We start from the raw sequence: 16,198 nt of genomic DNA, 5'->3' as shown, positions 1-16,198 counted from the left end.
GAAGAAAGGGGGAGAAAGAAGGGGGAAGGAAAAGGGGAAGGAAAGAAGGGAAAGGAATAGAAAAAAGGGGGAGAGAAGTGGGAGAAATCAAAGGGGTAGAAAAGGAAGGCAGAGCAAAGACGGGGAGAAAAAGGGGGTGGAAAGGAGGAGCTAAGAAAAGAGGGAAGAAAAAAGGGGAAGGAAAAGGGGTAGAGAAAAAGGGGGAGAGAAATGGGAGGAAAAGGGGAGGGAAAAGGGGGAAGAAAGCAGGGGGAGAAAAGAAAGCAGGAGAAAAAGAGGGGGAGAGAGAAAGGAGGAGGAAAGGGTGAGAGAAAAAGGGGGAGCAAAGAAGAGGGGGACCAAAAGCAGGGGAGAAAAGGGGGGAGAAAAAAGGTGGGGAAAAATGGAGAGGAAAGAAAGGAGGGGAGAAAAAGAAGGGAGATAAAAGGTGGAGAAAAAAGGGAGGAAGGGAGGGAGGGAGGAGGGGGAGAGGAAAAGGCGGAGAAGAAAGGGTGAGAAAAGCGGGGAGAGAAAAGGGGGGAGAAAAAAGGGGGAGAAAAAAGGGAGAAAATAAGCGAAGGCAGAAGAAAAAAGGGAGACAAAGGGGAGGAAAATGGTGGGAAAGGGGGAGAAAAGAAAAGAGGGAAGAAAAGAGGGGAAGATGAAAGGGGAGGAAAAAGGGGGAGATAAGAAAGCAAGAGAACAAAGGGGGAGAGAAAAAAGAGGTAGAAAAAAATGGAGAAAAGAATGGAGAAAAAGGGAGAGAGGAAAAAGGGGGAGAGCAATTGAGGAGAAAAAAGGGGGAGAAGAAAAAGGGGGAGGAAGGGGGAGAAAAGGGGGGAGAAGAAAAGGGGGAGAAAGAAGAAAGGGAGAAAAAAGGGAAGAAAGAAGGGGGAAGAAAGAAGGGGGAAAAGGGGGGAGGAAGAGAAAAGGGGGAGAAAAGAAAGGCAGAGCAAAGGTGGGGGGAAGGGGGGGCTGGAAAGGGGGAGATGAGAAAAGAGGGAATGGCAAAGGGGAAGAGAAGGGAGGACAGGAATGGGAGAAAAAAGGGGGAGAAAAGGTGGAGAGGAAAGGGGGCAGGAAAGCAGGGGGAACAAAAAGGGAGGAGAAAAAGGTGAGGAAAAATGGGGAGAACATCAAAGAAGGGAGAAAAAGGAGCTAAAAGGGGGAGAAAAAAGGGGGAAGGGGGAGAAAAGAGGGAAGAAAAAGGGAAGAAAAAGTGGGAAGAAGAGAAGGGGGACAAAGATGGGAGAAAAAAGGGGGAAGATGATAAAAGGGGGGTAAGGGAGGAAAAGGGGTGAGAAAAAAAGGGAGGAGAAGGGAAGGGAAAAAAGGGGAAGAAAAAATGGGGAGAAGAACTGGTGAGAAAAGCGGGGAGAAAAGAAACGGGGAGATGAGCAAGGCGGATAAGGGGGGAGATTAGCAAGGGGGAGATAAGGAAGCAGGGAGAAAAAGGAGGGTAAGAGAAGGAGGGGAAGCAAAGGAAGGGGAAGAAAAGCGGGGGAAGAAAAGAAAGGGGCCAAAGAAGAAAGGGAAAAAAAGGACAGGGAAAAGGGAAAGGAAAGAGAAAAAAGGAAAGACAAAAGGGACGAAGGAAAGGAAAGGAAAAAGGAGAAGGTAAAAAGGAAGGAAAAAAAGGAAAGAACAAAAAGGAAAGGAACCCCTCCCCCCCCCCAACCCCGCCTTTGGCAGCATCCTCATCCCCTTGTAACAGCGGGAAGCCTGCCGGGACGGGCAGTGTGCTTCTACCTGTGGGAACTTGTCTGTGGTTAGCACTGACCTCCCCGTTGAGGGCCCCGGGGAGCCTCGGACCAGGAGCAGGGGGACTTTGGATTTACGCCCGTGTAACTTCACTGCAATAAAGCCCTTTTCCGCAGGACGATTTGACGGCTCCTTGTCTCTCCCTGCAACACTCGGGCGCCAAATGTCCTCCACCGACTTTGGGATGGTTCTGCAGGTGCGGCGGGGCTGTTTGCATGCCCTGGCGTGCACACCGCCGTAGCAGCAGGGCAAGGCACTGAGCAGCGGTAGCACTGCTGCTGCTGCTGCTGCTGCTGTTGTGGGAGAGGGCAAGGGAGATTTGGGGAAGCAATGCCTCTGTGGCAGGGAGTCAAGGGCCACCGCCGAGAGCAGCAGTCCCCAGGGAGGGGCAGAGAGAAGCTGCCGAGAGGCGATGCTGCTCCAGAAGGGGCGTGCGAGAGAAGGAGGCCACGGGCACGGCAGGGCTGCTGCTTCCCGGGTGCGGCTGTTGCCCGGACACCGAGGAAAGGGGCAGGAGAGCACCTGGCCTGGCAGGAGGCGCGAGCGGCAGAAGCCGCATGCTGGCAGGCTGCAGCTAGGGAAGGTGCCCCCTCCGTCGGCCCCTGTCGGCAGGGGCACTCTCCTCGCAAGGCAGCCGAAGGAGAGGGGCCCGCTGCCACTTGCAAAAGGCATTGGCCATTCTCGGCCATCTGCAGCTCTTCCGTCACGTGGCGTTCAGCTCTCCCTTGCAGAAACCAGAAGCATTTTGTCCTGCTGGCACGCGTGGGCAGGAAGAGACGGCCCATGCCGTTGGTGCAGAGGAAAGACCCAGAGGCCACAGAAGCCTCCAACTGCCTCTAAGCAGAAACACAAGGATTTCTTTGGCAGGGGCTGACTCACTGCAGTATGGGACTGTGAGCAGCCTGGGGGTGCCAGGAAGAGGACGTGCCCGTTTCCTGGCCTCTAAGCAGCCCAGACAACCCAGGGAGGAGGAGCCCAGGCACTTGCCCAGAGAGGAAGGCGGTCTCTCTTTGGGCCCAAGGGGGTGGCCCAGGGCCGACGGGACAGCAATGCTCAGCAAGCTTAGCCGGCCTCCCAATACTCAGCACACATGGGCCTGAACCTTCCCACTTCCAGCTTCTGGCTAAGAAAAGAGGCCTTGGTCCTCTGGGAGCCTCTTTCCAGGCACTTGCAGCACGCCGAAGGAAAGCAAGAGAGGGGCACCAAACGCAGAGGAGCTCTACACATCGGTCACAAGCAAGGGCTAGGGGGAAGGAGTTGCCTAAAACTGTGCTGCAGCCCCTCTCAGCTTGCTCTTGCAAGTGCAAGAAGCACCACGATCGAACAAGACCTAAATGGAAACGCACCCCACAGGAGATGTAGCCCCTCCCTCCTCTCCAGAGAGCCTTTGTCTCCCTCCATCTCTTTCCTTAAGGACTTGCCTAAAACTGTGCTGCAGCCCCTCTCAGCTTGCTCTTGCAAGTGCAAGAAGCACCACGATCGAACAAGACCTAAATGGAAACGCACCCCACAGGAGATGTAGCCCCTCCCTCCTCTCCAGAGAGCCTTTGTCTCCCTCCATCTCTTTCCTTAAGGACTTGCCCTGTCAGTCCACCTGTCCCTTTACACAGGTGACCTCCAGACACGCACTTGGCAGGCCTCCAAAGACTAGAAGCACACAGAAAGCAGAGGGCTTTGCTTTAGTGCGCCACGTTCTGCCTTCAGCTCGGAAAACTGCTTTACCCAGCTACCAGAGCGCCCCACCACAAGCACGGGGCCAGCCCAGCCCTCCTGGCCTCCAAGGCTAAGGCCCCTGAACCACTGTAGCCAACAGGGGAATTCTCTGGGGGCCTTTGCCAAAGCTGCCTTTGGCTCCCTAGCCACAAAGACCAAAAGCCCTTTGACCAACAGCTGCATCAACGGGAGCTGCCTTTGGGCACAGGAGCCAAGTGACGTCGGCGAGGCCCCTCTGCTCCTTGGGCTACTCCATGACGACTATTGCACCCCATGCTTCGCACATCCCGTTTTCTGTTTAAGTGCCAGGAAGACACTCTAATCATACCAGCATGAGTAAAGCAGAAGAGGCAAGCATTGCCGTGGCAGACAATGCTGGAATTAAGCCTCCTGCTGGGGCCGCCTGAGTGAAGCTCCTGGCGTCTGCATCCTGCGGCTGTTTTAAATCACACGATGCACTCTCTTCTTGCCAACCAAATGCACCTGTCCTGGGGAGGAAGCATGGCTGAGCTGCAAAGGGGAAAAGCTGAGCTCTGGCATTGCCCAGCTCAGCTCGCCCAGCACAGCAGCCTGCCTTTGAGCAGCACGGCACGTCTGGTTTTCTAGGCTTTGCAAGAGCAAAGAGAAGAACAAGGGAGTTCAGAGAATCGCAGAACGGTGGAGGCTGGAAGGCACCGTCAGAGACCATGCGCTCCTAGCGCCCTGCTCAAGCAGGCTCACCTAGAGCAGGCTGCCCAGGACCGTGTGCAGACAACTTCTGAATATCCCCAAGGATGGCGTCTCCACAAGCCCTCTGAGCAACCTGTGCCAGTGCTCAGGCACCCTCACCGCAAAAGAGTTTTGCGTAGCTTCAGACGGAATTGCCTGTGCAATTTCAGTTTGTGCCCGTTGCCTCTCGTCCTGTCGCTGGGCAACGCTGAAAGAATTCAAGCGCAGGGAGGCTTTGGCCTTCCCAGCCCTAGTGCTGCTTGCTCCAACAATGTCCCTGCGTTCCTCGCAGGTCACCTCTCCCTGCTTCCACCTTCTGCACACTTGCTTCTTCTGTCTGGCTTTTGCCAGCACCTCCTTGTTCGTCCAGGCAGGGTTCCCATGCCCTTTGCTCAGCTCCTGGCTCAATGGCATGGACTGTTCTGGAGCTTGGCAGAGGGGATGCTGGACTATCAGGCAGCTTTCTCGGAGCCCTCTTCCCTCTCGAGCCTTGTCCCGTGGGACACTTCCTCCTGGAGCAGCACACCCTCGTGCATCAGCGAGCTGCAATCTCTTGCTCTACCACACACATCTCAGCCACTTGCTGAGAGGAGAGCAATTGCAGCAAAAGCACTTTGGCATCCCCTCGAGAGCCGAGCACCGGTGAAGGCTGAGAGAAGGACCATCCCTGCCGCTTTCACAGCCATCGGGACTGGCACTCACATGCAGACCGCACACGTGGCTACCTCCATTTCCCTATCTGTATACAAGCATTTTCGTGAGCCTGCCTCATCTCCTGCGCAGTCTGCCTTTGAGTCTCTCTGCAGACTCCTGGGACGCACCTGAGTCGAGGTGGGATTCAGCTGCCCAAAAGCCCGTGTCTACAGGCATTTGGGTATGCCAGGGCACCGCCAGGAATTGCCAAAGGCATCACAAATGGATGCCGGTCCTGGAGCTTAGGCAGCTGAATCCTGCCCTAAACTCTTCTCTGACTGTGGCTGGAGCCGAGATTCCCACTTCACATGGGGAGGCCACATGTTGGCACCTGGAGGGGAGGTCACTCTCATCGCCGGCTCACCACTACCGGGACTGAGTGCAGAGGAAGCGTGAAAGCTGGGAAAGTTGGGACAGCGCCTGGGCCCTGATGTGATCTCCAGCGGGCACAGGCGCCCTTGCTTGCCCCCTCCACAGCTTGAGGCCTCCTGTCCCAGCAGCAACAGGGCATGTTGCAGCCGTGCGGGGAGGCGTGTGCATTGGGGGTTTTCACTGACACAGAGCCAGCTGCTGAAGCCGGCAGCTCCTCCAGCACCAAGCCCGGAGACGCAGAGCAAAGGGGGCATGGCGGGAGCCAGCAGCGGTGCCCGGCCCCACCAGCCGCGCTCCCACCCCGCAGACGGGACAATGCCGTGGCGGCGTCGGAGGTGCCGGGCAGCGGGGAGACTCCCCTTTGCGCCCGCGGCCCCCGGCCCACGCCCCGGCGCTGCCCCGCGACCCGGCCGCCGCATCACAATGTGCCACAGTGGCACCCGGGTGGCCACGGCCACCAGCGCCCGCCTGGCCCCAGTGCGGCGCTGTGCCAGTGCGGGGCAGCGGGGAGACGCAGGCTCCCGGCCCAGCGCAGCGGCACTACTCGGCACAGGCGCACCGCTCTTGCCTTGGCGCAGGCCTGACCGGCGCCTGGCGCTGCCCACCGCGGGGCACGCACGCACCGCAGCCCTCTGCGCGCGCACGGCGCCATGGGACAGGCCAACTGCTGCGGCACCCGGGGCGCTGCCGGCCCCGCTGCCGGCACGCAGGCACAGCCTGGGGACCCTGGCCGCGCGGCTCCTCGCGCCGGCCTCAGGCTCGTGCCCAGGGGAGCCTCCCGGCCCCCGGCGCCGCTTGGTGCCTTTGTGTCGCGCAGGAGCCCCCGGCTCCTGCTCAGCGAGCGCGTGCGGGTGACTCGGCACCAGCGGACGAGGGACAGGCACCTCCTGCTCTTCTCCGACGCCATCGCCGTCGCCAGATTCAGGTAAGAAGAGCAACCAGAGCCGTCCTCCCCCCCGCCACCGCCTCTGCCACCTGCCCCCAGGCACCGCTGCTCCCCGCATCTGCTCCCACCGGAGCAGAAAGTGCCTCCTCGGGGCTGCTCTTCCCATTGCTTCCTTCCTCAACAGCACCTCTCGACAAGGAACAGCAGTGCCGCCAAATCCTGCTGCTCACAGCCTCTAGCATCCAGTCGCCCGCAAGGAGGCCTTCCTCCTCTCCTCACTGCCTTGCCCAGGGCTCCATGCCCTTTGCTCCCCACCACCACTGGTGCTCCATATGGCCTGCAGCCCCCTGCATGGGTGCACCTGCGCTGCGGGCAGGGACAGCCTTGCCCTTTAATTCGGGGAGGTGTGAGCGGAAAGGGGCAGGCTCCGCGTGTTGCCGCCCTGACCGGCAGCCCCTGAGCAAGCGCCCGCCAGCACTGCTTTGCAGCAGCGACTTCTCCAGAGTGCCCTGTGTGCGTGCTGGCACGCAGGCTGCTTTCTGCCGCCCGAGCCCCGCGCTGGCTGCCCCAAGCCTCTGCCCCCGGCACACGGCTCTCCCCGGGAGGCCTGCTGCGGCTGCCCCCAGCACACAGCCTCCAAGGCGGTCCCTGCTCTTCCTCCTGGCAGATGTGGTTCCACCTTCCTGCTCAAGCACCGGGTGCCTCTCAGCGACCTCTGGGTGCTGTGCGAGAAGGACGAGGCGGCGTGCGGCTGTGAAGATGAGGAGGACGTTTTTGGCCTCAAATGCGCCAATTCCCTCGTCCTGGTCTGGACCACCAAGGTCTGCGTGGTCACCTTCCGGTGAGTCTTGGGGGCGTGTCCAGGGCTGGGGGGGTGCAGGGCACCGTGCTCGCCTTCAGTCCTCTCTGGGCTTGCTGGGGCTCAGCCCCAGCTGCGGCAGAGAAAGCAGAGGCCCCGCTGGGCTTTCAGACGCACCCACGGGCACCTCCAGGCGTGCACAAGCCACCCGCCACTGCCGCCACGACCCTGCAGCTCTGCTCAGCCCAGCGACACTGTGGGGGGACACCGAGCGGGGGCTCTGGTGCATGGCAGTGTGGAGCGGTGCCAAGCAGGCCAGCTGTGTCTGGGGCCCTGTGCCACTCCCCAGCACCAGCAGCAGCAGCAGCAGCAGCAGGAGCGGGCTCTGAGGCTGTTTCTCCTTCTCGCTGCAGGTCGCAGGAGGTGAAGGAGCGGTGGCTGAACACCATGCTCAGGTGAGCCCTGCCGGGGAACTCAGCCTGCCTGCGGCGGCGTCAAGGCTGCAGGCGGTGCAGAGCTGCCGGGGCAGCTGCCCGCAGCACAGCAGCACGGGAGGTGGGCGAAAGGGACGCCCCCTGCGCGGGGCAGCTCTGGGGCCGAGCGGCAGCAGCTGCTTCGCCTTGGCACGGCAAACGAACAGCAGCGCCCTGGAGCTGGCCCCACAGCTCCTGGCTTGCGTGGATGGGGAGCCCGAGCTGCCGCTGCCCCTTTCCCGACGCAAGAGGCCCGGAGGCAGCGGGGCCGGGGGCGCTGCAGAGCGGTGCTGCCAGCCAGTGCCGCACGAAGCTCTGCTGTGCCAGGGTGGCGTGGGGGTGCGGGGCTGGTGTCGGGGCAGCGAGCAGAGGGGGCTGCCTGTGACCGAGCTCTGCCTTCGTCCCTGCGCTGTGCCCAGGCAAAGCCCAGGAGCCCAGGAGACCCGGCTCAGCCGCCTGCCCTGCCTTCGGCTCCTCATCAAGTCCGTCGGCTTCGACGCTCCCGTAAGTGTCCTGGGGGGTTCCGCTGCGCCCCGAGCGCCACGGGGCTTTGGGGAAGGGCCCCCGCCACCAGCTGCTCACGTGGCTTCTCTGCTCTCTTGCCTAGTCGGGGTCGCCGACTGCCCGCAGCGTGGAGGCCTTGACTGCGGCGGAGGTGAGTAGGGGCTGCCTCTGCCCCGGCCCTGGCTGGGTGCTGGCGGGAGGCGTCGGAGTTTCGGGAGGGCACGTGGCAGGGCCCGAAGCCCTGCAGACACCGGTCGGTCGCTGCTGCATGGGGCCATTCCTGCAGCCCAGCATCTCCTCCACAGGAGTGTGACGACCTCGGCTCTTCGCTGCAGCTGCTCACAGCTCTCTGCGTGCCTGAAGCAGCTCCGGAGGCACCCGAGCACACGGGCAGCTCCGCAGGTAGGACGATGCACTGAGCATTGGCACCGAGCAGGGCTGCTGGTGCCAGTTGTGCAGCTGGAGACCGCAAGGCGCCTGTGGCCATGCCGAGGGGGGCAGAGGGCTCGAGACCTTCTGGCAGTGCTTTCCTCCTGCCACACTTCCCAGAAGTTCACAATGACAATACTCACTGCACAAAAGGCATCGCACGTGCTGAACCTCTGTAGCCCTCTGCTCTTCACAGCGCTGCTCACTAGGGACTGCAGCTGCACTCCCCGGGCAGGATACTGCCCCCACGGGCACTTGGCTCTCCTCCTGAACTGCTCCTCACCTCCATAGCTGCTAAGGTTGCCCCTTGCCATGTGCCATGTGCCATGTGCCATGTGCCATGTGCCATGTGCGGGGCTGCGTGCTCCCACCGGGAAAGTGCCCTTTTGGCCCTTCAGAGGCCCAGGAAAAAGGAGCTGACAGCCTCTTTCTCCCCACAGCACACCCAGGTGCTGCTCTGGAGGACGCCTCTGCCCTCCACAGCCCAGAGGCTGAAGCTGCCTGCGGCCCCCCAACCGCTGAGACGCAGCAGCCCAGAGGCAGAAGCCCCAGCGGGAGGCGCAGAAATGCCTCGTGCGTCTCTGCTCCTCCACTGCCTGCTCAGAGCAAGGAGCTCGGCACGCTGCGCAGGAGCCTCTCGGAGGCGGCCCTGTCCTTCCCGGGCCGCTGGCAAGGCTGCAGAAGGCGCCAGAGGGGCACCAGCCGGGCGCCCAGTGTTGCGGATGGTCAGCAACAGCTGGGCATGGAGAAGGGGGCCCTGGAAAAGCCACCTGCCATGGAGGCGGCACCACTCTCGGCTGGCTCTGCACCCGCGCCGTCCTCCAGGTGCTCCCTGGAGAGCTGCCGGGCTGCTTCGCGGGGCCCCTCCATAAGCCTCCTGGGAGCTGCTGCCATTCCCGCTTGCTGCTTGCCGGCGGCGAGAGCTGCGAGAAAGAGAAGGAGACGGAGGAGGAGACAGAGAAGGAAAAGAAGAAGGAGAGAGAGAAGGAGAAAGAGGGAGACAAAGAGAAGGCGAAAGAGAAGGCGAAAGAGAAGGAGAAGGCGAAGGCAAAAGCAAAGGAGAAGAAGAGAGAAAGAAAGAGAAGGAGGAAGAGAAAGGGAAAGGGAAGGAGAAGGAGAAGAAATGGAGAGCAAATAAAGGGAGGAGAAAAGAAAGAAAGAAAGAAAGAAAAGAGATGGAGAGAAAACCAAGAGAAAGAAAAGAAATGGCGTAAAAAGAAATGGAGAGAAAAGAAAGGGAAAGAAAAGGAAGGGGCAGGGCAAGAAAGTGAAGAGAAAAGAGAGGGGAGAAAAAAGGTGTAGAAAGGAAGGGGGAGAGAAAAGTGAGGGCAAAAAAGGGGGAGAAAAGGGAGAAGAAGAAAAGGGAGCAAAGAAGATGGAGCTAAGAGAAGAGGAGAAAGAGGAGGGAGAAAAGGAAGAGGGAGAAAAAAGGAAGAGGGAGAAAAAAGGGGGGGGGGAGAAAGAAAGGGGAGCAAAAGGGTGAAAAAAGCGGCCAAATGAAGGGGTGCTAGAAAAGGGGAGGAAAGGGAGAGGGAGGAAGAAGAGAGGGGGAGAAAAAGAGTGAGAAAAGGGAGAAGAAAAGGAGGGGAAGGGGAAATAAGAAAGAGAGAAGCAAAGGGGGACTAAAAAGGAGGGTGGAAATGGGAGAGAAAGGGGAACAAAGAGAGGAGGAAGAAAGGGGAGAAAAAAGGAGGGAGATAAGCAAGCGAGGGAAAAAATGGAGAGAGAAGAAGAAGGGAGAAGAAGGGGGAGGTAAGAAAGGGTGAGAAAAGAGGTGTCAGGAAAAAAGGGGGAGAAAAGAGTGAAGAGAAATGGGGAGAAAAAGCAAAGGGAGAAGAAAGGAGGAGAAAAAAGGGGGAAGAAAAATGGGGAGAAAGGAGGGGGAAATAGCAAAAAGGCGGGGAGGGGGGGAGAAATAAAAGGGGGAGAAAAGAAAGGCAGAGAGAAAAATGAGGAGAAAAAAGGGGTGGGAGAGGGGAGCTAAGAAAAGAGGGAAGAAAAGAGGGGAAGCTAAAGGGGGAGAAAAGCGGGGAGAGAGGCAGAGCAAAAAGGGGGGAGAGAAAAAAGGGGGAAGGAAAAAGGGGAGGAAAAGAGGGGAGAGAAAAAAGGGGGAGCAAGCCTGAGGAGGAAAAAGAGGGAGAGAAAAGGGAAGAGGAGAGGGGAGAGGAAAAAGGAGGAGGGGCAAGGGGGCAAGAAGTGGAGGGGAAAGGCCAAAGGGAGAAGAAAGGGGGAGAAAGAAGGGGGAAGGAAAAGGGGAAGGAAAGAAGGGAAAGGAATAGAAAAAAGGGGGAGAGAAGTGGGAGAAATCAAAGGGGTAGAAAAGGAAGGCAGAGCAAAGACGGGGAGAAAAAGGGGGTGGAAAGGAGGAGCTAAGAAAAGAGGGAAGAAAAAAGGGGAAGGAAAAGGGGTAGAGAAAAAGGGGGAGAGAAATGGGAGGAAAAGGGGAGGGAAAAGGGGGAAGAAAGCAGGGGGAGAAAAGAAAGCAGGAGAAAAAGAGGGGGAGAGAGAAAGGAGGAGGAAAGGGTGAGAGAAAAAGGGGGAGCAAAGAAGAGGGGGACCAAAAGCAGGGGAGAAAAGGGGGGAGAAAAAAGGTGGGGAAAAATGGAGAGGAAAGAAAGGAGGGGAGAAAAAGAAGGGAGATAAAAGGTGGAGAAAAAAGGGAGGAAGGGAGGGAGGGAGGAGGGGGAGAGGAAAAGGCGGAGAAGAAAGGGTGAGAAAAGCGGGGAGAGAAAAGGGGGGAGAAAAAAGGGGGAGAAAAAAGGGAGAAAATAAGCGAAGGCAGAAGAAAAAAGGGAGACAAAGGGGAGGAAAATGGTGGGAAAGGGGGAGAAAAGAAAAGAGGGAAGAAAAGAGGGGAAGATGAAAGGGGAGGAAAAAGGGGGAGATAAGAAAGCAAGAGAACAAAGGGGGAGAGAAAAAAGAGGTAGAAAAAAATGGAGAAAAGAATGGAGAAAAAGGGAGAGAGGAAAAAGGGGGAGAGCAATTGAGGAGAAAAAAGGGGGAGAAGAAAAAGGGGGAGGAAGGGGGAGAAAAGGGGGGAGAAGAAAAGGGGGAGAAAGAAGAAAGGGAGAAAAAAGGGAAGAAAGAAGGGGGAAGAAAGAAGGGGGAAAAGGGGGGAGGAAGAGAAAAGGGGGAGAAAAGAAAGGCAGAGCAAAGGTGGGGGGAAGGGGGGGCTGGAAAGGGGGAGATGAGAAAAGAGGGAATGGCAAAGGGGAAGAGAAGGGAGGACAGGAATGGGAGAAAAAAGGGGGAGAAAAGGTGGAGAGGAAAGGGGGCAGGAAAGCAGGGGGAACAAAAAGGGAGGAGAAAAAGGTGAGGAAAAATGGGGAGAACATCAAAGAAGGGAGAAAAAGGAGCTAAAAGGGGGAGAAAAAAGGGGGGAAGGGGGAGAAAAGAGGGAAGAAAAAGGGAAGAAAAAGTGGGAAGAAGAGAAGGGGGACAAAGATGGGAGAAAAAAGGGGGAAGATGATAAAAGGGGGGTAAGGGAGGAAAAGGGGTGAGAAAAAAAGGGAGGAGAAGGGAAGGGAAAAAAGGGGAAGAAAAAATGGGGAGAAGAACTGGTGAGAAAAGCGGGGAGAAAAGAAACGGGGAGATGAGCAAGGCGGATAAGGGGGGAGATTAGCAAGGGGGAGATAAGGAAGCAGGGAGAAAAAGGAGGGTAAGAGAAGGAGGGGAAGCAAAGGAAGGGGAAGAAAAGCGGGGGAAGAAAAGAAAGGGGCCAAAGAAGAAAGGGAAAAAAAGGACAGGGAAAAGGGAAAGGAAAGAGAAAAAAGGAAAGACAAAAGGGACGAAGGAAAGGAAAGGAAAAAGGAGAAGGTAAAAAGGAAGGAAAAAAAGGAAAGAACAAAAAGGAAAGGAACCCCTCCCCCCCCCCAACCCCGCCTTTGGCAGCATCCTCATCCCCTTGTAACAGCGGGAAGCCTGCCGGGACGGGCAGTGTGCTTCTACCTGTGGGAACTTGTCTGTGGTTAGCACTGACCTCCCCGTTGAGGGCCCCGGGGAGCCTCGGACCAGGAGCAGGGGGACTTTGGATTTACGCCCATGTAACTTCACTGCAATAAAGCCCTTTTCCGCAGGACGATTTGACGGCTCCTTGTCTCTCCCTGCAACACTCGGGCGCCAAATGTCCTCCACCGACTTTGGGATGGTTCTGCAGGTGCGGCGGGGCTGTTTGCATGCCCTGGCGTGCACACCGCCGTAGCAGCAGGGCAAGGCACTGAGCAGCGGTAGCACTGCTGCTGCTGCTGCTGCTGCTGTTGTGGGAGAGGGCAAGGGAGATTTGGGGAAGCAATGCCTCTGTGGCAGGGAGTCAAGGGCCACCGCCGAGAGCAGCAGTCCCCAGGGAGGGGCAGAGAGAAGCTGCCGAGAGGCGATGCTGCTCCAGAAGGGGCGTGCGAGAGAAGGAGGCCACGGGCACGGCAGGGCTGCTGCTTCCCGGGTGCGGCTGTTGCCCGGACACCGAGGAAAGGGGCAGGAGAGCACCTGGCCTGGCAGGAGGCGCGAGCGGCAGAAGCCGCATGCTGGCAGGCTGCAGCTAGGGAAGGTGCCCCCTCCGTCGGCCCCTGTCGGCAGGGGCACTCTCCTCGCAAGGCAGCCGAAGGAGAGGGGCCCGCTGCCACTTGCAAAAGGCATTGGCCATTCTCGGCCATCTGCAGCTCTTCCGTCACGTGGCGTTCAGCTCTCCCTTGCAGAAACCAGAAGCATTTTGTCCTGCTGGCACGCGTGGGCAGGAAGAGACGGCCCATGCCGTTGGTGCAGAGGAAAGACCCAGAGGCCACAGAAGCCTCCAACTGCCTCTAAGCAGAAACACAAGGATTTCTTTGGCAGGGGCTGACTCACTGCAGTATGGGACTGTGAGCAGCCTGGGGGTGCCAGGAAGAGGACGTGCCCGTTTCCTGGCCTCTAAGCAGCCCAGACAACCCAGGGAGGAGGAGCCCAGGCACTTGCCCAGAGAGGAAGGGGGTCTCTCTTTGGGCCCAAGGGGGTGGCCCAGGGCCGACGGGACAGCGATGCTCAGCAAGCTTAGCCGGCCTCCCAATACTCAGCACACATGGGCCTGAACCTTCCCACTTCCAGCTTCTGGCTAAGAAAAGAGGCCTTGGTCCTCTGGGAGCCTCTTTCCAGGCACTTGCAGCACGCCGAAGGAAAGCAAGAGAGGGGCACCAAACGCAGAGGAGCTCTACACATCGGTCACAAGCAAGGGCTAGGGGGAAGGAGTTGCCTAAAACTGTGCTGCAGCCCCTCTCAGCTTGCTCTTGCAAGTGCAAGAAGCACCACGATCGAACAAGACCTAAATGGAAACGCACCCCACAGGAGATGTAGCCCCTCCCTCCTCTCCAGAGAGCCTTTGTCTCCCTCCATCTCTTTCCTTAAGGACTTGCCTGAAACTGTGCTGCAGCCCCTCTCAGCTTGCTCTTGCAAGTGCAAGAAGCACCACGATCGAACAAGACCTAAATGGAAACGCACCCCACAGGAGATGTAGCCCCTCCCTCCTCTCCAGAGAGCCTTTGTCTCCCTCCATCTCTTTCCTTAAGGACTTGCCTGAAACTGTGCTGCAGCCCCTCTCAGCTTGCTCTTGCAAGTGCAAGAAGCACCACGATCGAACAAGACCTAAATGGAAACGCACCCCACAGGAGATGTAGCCCCTCCCTCCTCTCCAGAGAGCCTTTGTCTCCCTCCATCTCTTTCCTTAAGGACTTGCCCTGTCAGTCCACCTGTCCCTTTACACAGGTGACCTCCAGACATGCACTTGGCAGGCCTCCAAAGACTAGAAGCACACAGAAAGCAGAGGGCTTTGCTTTAGTGCGCCACGTTCTGCCTTCAGCTCGGAAAACTGCTTTACCCAGCTACCAGAGCGCCCGACCACAAGCACGGGGCCAGCCCAGCCCTCCTGGCCTCCAAGGCTAAGGCCCCTGAACCACTGTAGCCAACAGGGGAATTCTCTGGGGGCCTTTGCCAAAGCTGCCTTTGGCTCCCTAGCCACAAAGACCAAAAGCCCTTTGACCAACAGCTGCATCAACGGGAGCTGCCTTTGGGCACAGGAGCCAAGTGACGTCGGCGAGGCCCCTCTGCTCCTTGGGCTACTCCATGACGACTATTGCACCCCATGCTTCGCACATCCCGTTTTCTGTTTAAGTGCCAGGAAGACACTCTAATCATACCAGCATGAGTAAAGCAGAAGAGGCAAGCATTGCCGTGGCAGACAATGCTGGAATTAAGCCTCCTGCTGGGGCCGCCTGAGTGAAGCTCCTGGCGTCTGCATCCTGCGGCTGTTTTAAATCACACGATGCACTCTCTTCTTGCCAACCAAATGCACCTGTCCTGGGGAGGAAGCATGGCTGAGCTGCAAAGGGGAAAAGCTGAGCTCTGGCATTGCCCAGCTCAGCTCGCCCAGCACAGCAGCCTGCCTTTGAGCAGCACGGCACGTCTGGTTTTCTAGGCTTTGCAAGAGCAAAGAGAAGAACAAGGGAGTTCAGAGAATCGCAGAACGGTGGAGGCTGGAAGGCACCGTCAGAGACCATGCGCTCCTAGCGCCCTGCTCAAGCAGGCTCACCTAGAGCAGGCTGCCCAGGACCGTGTGCAGACAACTTCTGAATATCCCCAAGGATGGCGTCTCCACAAGCCCTCTGAGCAACCTGTGCCAGTGCTCAGGCACCCTCACCGCAAAAGAGTTTTGCGTAGCTTCAGACGGAATTGCCTGTGCAATTTCAGTTTGTGCCCGTTGCCTCTCGTCCTGTCGCTGGGCAACGCTGAAAGAATTCAAGCGCAGGGAGGCTTTGGCCTTCCCAGCCCTAGTGCTGCTTGCTCCAACAATGTCCCTGCGTTCCTCGCAGGTCACCTCTCCCTGCTTCCACCTTCTGCACACTTGCTTCTTCTGTCTGGCTTTTGCCAGCACCTCCTTGTTCGTCCAGGCAGGGTTCCCATGCCCTTTGCTCAGCTCCTGGCTCAATGGCATGGACTGTTCTGGAGCTTGGCAGAGGGGATGCTGGACTATCAGGCAGCTTTCTCGGAGCCCTCTTCCCTCTCGAGCCTTGTCCCGTGGGACACTTCCTCCTGGAGCAGCACACCCTCGTGCATCAGCGAGCTGCAATCTCTTGCTCTACCACACACATCTCAGCCACTTGCTGAGAGGAGAGCAATTGCAGCAAAAGCACTTTGGCATCCCCTCGAGAGCCGAGCACCGGTGAAGGCTGAGAGAAGGACCATCCCTGCCGCTTTCACAGCCATCGGGACTGGCACTCACATGCAGACCGCACACGTGGCTACCTCCATTTCCCTATCTGTATACAAGCATTTTCGTGAGCCTGCCTCATCTCCTGCGCAGTCTGCCTTTGAGTCTCTCTGCAGACTCCTGGGATGCACCTGAGTCGAGGTGGGATTCAGCTGCCCAAAAGCCCGTGTCTACAGGCATTTGGGTATGCCAGGGCACCACCAGGAATTGCCAAAGGCATCACAAATGGATGCCGGTCCTGGAGCTTAGGCAGCTGAATCCTGCCATAAACTCTTCTCTGACTGTGGCTGGAGCCGAGATTCCCACTTCACATGGGGAGGCCACATGTTGGCACCTGGAGGGGAGGTCACTCTCATCGCCGGCTCACCACTACCGGGACTGAGTGCAGAGGAAGCGTGAAAGCTGGGAAAGTTGGGACAGCGCCTGGGCCCTGATGTGATCTCCAGCGGGCACAGGCGCCCTTGCTTGCCCCCTCCACAGCTTGAGGCCTCCTGTCCCAGCAGCAACAGGGCATGTTGCAGCCGTGCGGGGAGGCGTGTGCATTGGGGGTTTTCACTGACACAGAGCCAGCTGCTGAAGCCGGCAGCTCCTCCAGCACCAAGCCCGGAGACGCAGAGCAAAGGGGGCATGGCGGGAGCCAGCAGCGGTGC

Source organism: Apteryx mantelli, unplaced genomic scaffold (assembly GCF_036417845.1).
Source record: "Apteryx mantelli isolate bAptMan1 unplaced genomic scaffold, bAptMan1.hap1 HAP1_SCAFFOLD_71, whole genome shotgun sequence".
NCBI classification, from domain to species: domain Eukaryota; kingdom Metazoa; phylum Chordata; class Aves; order Apterygiformes; family Apterygidae; genus Apteryx; species Apteryx mantelli.
Note: the sequence above shows the minus strand (reverse complement) of the source record.